Genomic DNA, 3,767 nt, shown 5'->3' with positions numbered 1-3,767 from the left:
TGGCTCAAGACAGATGGGGATCTCTCTCCAAAATCACCTTGTCATCCTTCTCAGTTTGCACTGGGTTTCTCTAGATGTTAAGCTGTGTGTGTGTGTGTGTGTGTGTGTGTGTGTGTATGTGTGTGAGCACGTGCATGTGCATGCATGTGTTCCATTCATTCAATATTTATTTTTCTTCACTTTATTAAGTTTTTTATTAGTACATGTTTGCAGTACTGAATGTCTCTGAGCTTGTTTCTGCATCCTCAATTCTATTCTATTGACCCACATGTCTATTTTTGTGCCAGTAAAGCAGTTCTTTATTACAAGACCTAAATGCATCCTAAAACATGGAGTTGAGAAGTTGAGAATTGTGCTCCATGGTAGCTAATTCTCCGACTTTCTATCACACAATAGCTGCAAGACCTCACTGGTTGAACTTTCAGAACATGTCCCATGTTGACACTATCTTATTCTCCAACACTTGCCTTCTCTAAACTTTTCCTCTTCCCCTTATCCTCCAGGACATCATCATCTCCTTCAAGAAACACTATTTGCTCTGCTCTCTTCTCTTTAATCTTGCAAATTGTACTGTTCAGATGCAAATGAGTATCAGTAGAGTCTTCCTACTTCTTTACTAAACCTTAATGGGAACTCCAGTCATTTACACATTTGCATATGTATATGTATGTATGTATGTGAGTTCATGAGATAAAGAGGAATTGAGAGGGAGTGAAAGTAATAGAGAAACAAAGAAACAGGGAAAAAGACAGAATTTGAGTTCAAATTGTCTCTACTATCAAAGTTTCTATTTCTGGGGCTTATCCTAAAGAATCAAGCACAAATATAACGAAATGTAGTGTGGTACCCTGGTTTGTATCAAAGAAATCCATACTTCAAATTCCCACACATAACAAGTTGCTAGATAACTTAATACATGAAATAAATCCAATCCAGAATTAGAAATAAAGTATATATTTTGCAACAAACAACCAAATTTCAACCAATCACAAACAACCTAGCTTCAGCCAATTACAAGCAGCCAAATAATCAGAACACGCCCAAACAAGGTAGATGTCTCATCCCACACTGCCCAAATAAAACAAATAACTGGATATAGTCAATCAAATGATCGTTATACTTTGCTCCCTATAAAAGCTCACTAATTAAAGCTGCTAAGTACTACAGAAGTAGTGTTCCCTAAACCTTTTCTCATTCTAAGTAGTGCCCAAATCAAGAATTGTTTTTGCTTAGCTAAATTCTGATAAATTTAATTCATCTAAAATTTTTCTTTTATCAGTATATATGTGAAAAAAATATATAAACAAAATATGTACTAAATAAAATATATTAAATATATAAATATATATCACACACACAACTATATATGTATGTGTATATTGGAGATAGATAGATAGATAGATATGCAGTTTGCCATTGTCAGAATTTTCTTCCTTCAGGACACCATCAAATAGGTTTCTTTTATTTCAGATTGCATTAGTAAATAATGCTTTTTTTCCTGAAGATTTTGAGGAAAGATAATAAAAATACTTTACACCATCACACAGAACATGAATAAATCTTAAATATACATAAAATAGTTCTGTTCCTCCCCACCCCAAATCTCTCTAGCTGTCTCAATACTCTTTTCCTGATGCATAATAAGTGCTCTAATTATCTATGGTTAGTAAATTAACCTAGAATTTAGTCACTTAAAACAAGTATTTTATTATAACTCACAATTTTGTGGGTCAGAAATTTGGGTAAGATTCAGTTGGGTGATTTTTATGCTCTACATGGCATCAACTGAGGTGACCAGATCATTTAGCTAGCAGATGGTGTGGTCTGGAGGGTCCAAGACAGCATCAGTAATGTGTCTGGCACCTTGGTAGGGATGATTGGAAGGCTGGAAACAGTGTGTGTATAAATAGTATCTCCACAAGGCTCGCCTCCAGGTAGCTGGACTTTTTACCTGGTGGTTTAGAGTTCCTGGAATATCCTGAAAGATAGGAATTTGAAAGTACCAGTTTTTTAAGACTTATGCCAAGAACATAATAGAGCATCTCTTCTGCTATTCAATTGATAAGTTGTTACTTAACCTCTATAGATTCAAAGAGACATAACCCCACCTCTCAAGGGGAGGGCTATTAAAGAATTTAATCTGTCATACTAAGCACTGGAAATAAATAGTTCAGACTTATTTGTCTAATGAATAAGGAAATTAACAAGTCTCTGCCTTCAAAATGTTAGTTCACTATTGTCAACTTTTTTTATCAACTGTTTTTATATCGGACTATGAAATAACAATGCCATTACTTCCAATAAAGAATCAATAATTGTTTTTATAGCATTAAGGTAATTATAGTCATTTGGAAAGATATCATCAACTGAGACTTTTTTGCACTTATAACTAACCCATTTTAAACAAAAGCCAATCTTAAAAACACAATTCCAGAAAAAGTGCAGTTATGCCAAGAACAGATAAGAAAGTACAAGGATCACAGCTATGCTATTCCAAACAGATAAAAAGCAAAATTGATTTTGTACTGTAGGTCTACACAAATAAATAAAACCCTATCTTCTTTTCTTGTGTGTGTGCTTAGATTTCTTGCATAAATAACAAAATACTTCATAACATTTCAACAGAATGAACTTCTTAGAAAAAAACTGAAGTTGATAGCTCCCAAGATTTATGCTTACTTTTTTCTACTTCTATCAATTTCCTGATATATTTAAGCTAAGCAGAAAAATCTTTTCTGTAAATTAAGCACACTAGTCTACATGTGTCTTGAATAATTCTGCCCAGTTACATTTATCCCAGGTTGCTTTTGGTTTCCCATCTCTTCTTTGCTTCAAACCCCCATGAGAGTTTCTTCTCTTTTTTTCAAGCAGCCTGTGAGTTTTCAACCTCCTTTTTGGCTTTTACAAACTTGTGGCAGGCGATTGCTTTGGCAATTTTTACACCAAGCTCTAGAGTAGCTAGCTGGTTGCTTAGTTCCTCAGCCTTCTCAACTTCCCACTCCTCCACAACCTGGTCTATCCTCTTTTCAAGGCCAGACTTTTCAACCTTTTTCTTTTTAACAGGGAGTTCAAATCTATCATTGGCTCCAAAGTACTGAGTAAGCTCCTTCCACTGGGTTTCATTTAAGGACTGCTACTTTGAGATTCTTTTTCATTCTTTGGTTTATCTTTTCAGGACCATTTTCTCTTTCTCCCTCTGAATCTTGAAGTTGAAGTTTTCTGTTCAGAATGTTTTTTATGCAATTCTTGAAATTTATTCCACATATTTAAGAGAATTCCAGAAGGGCACTCTTCATATGCATTTGCTTTGGTCTCTGTTTCAGGTTTTGGTTCATCTACTGAGCAACCTGAGATTTCTGTTTCTCCAATGGTCTCATACTCTTTATCTTCCGTAAGTTATGATCAAAGTTCTGTCGTGTGGTCTCATCTTCAGAATCCAACTCAATATCACTTTCATTTAGGCCAGGATGCAGCAGTCCACTCCACATCTTTTCTTTGATCAGGAAGCGGACTTCCAGCATGCATTTTAAGACCTCACTCTATTGTCAACTTTTAACATGGAGAGATTAAAGAATAATGATACAGTTTTGAGAATAAGCAGGGAACAGTGTAATGCAAAACATGTATGCCATGGAAACCATACACATATTCAAAGGGAATGGGTAAAGGAAAACTTGTAAAGCCAAAATGAGAATTACATGAATTCCTCTGAAACAATAATCTCTGGATATAAGGATTAAGAACAAGAATGTTGAAGGAACAACAAA

General features: G+C 34.9%; 1 pseudogene; it reads right to left on the bottom strand.

Moving 5' to 3' along the window:
• Positions 1–2,791: 2,791 nt before the first annotated feature.
• On the bottom strand, positions 2,792–3,506 carry LOC102005969 (annotated as a pseudogene).
• Positions 3,507–3,767: the final 261 nt, after the last annotated feature.

The sequence above is a fragment of the Chinchilla lanigera genome, unplaced genomic scaffold, assembly GCF_000276665.1.
Source record: "Chinchilla lanigera isolate Chin_1 unplaced genomic scaffold, ChiLan1.0 scaffold00037, whole genome shotgun sequence".
Taxonomy (NCBI): Eukaryota; Metazoa; Chordata; class Mammalia; order Rodentia; family Chinchillidae; genus Chinchilla; species Chinchilla lanigera.
Note: the sequence above shows the minus strand (reverse complement) of the source record. Positions and strands in the feature narration are given on the sequence as shown.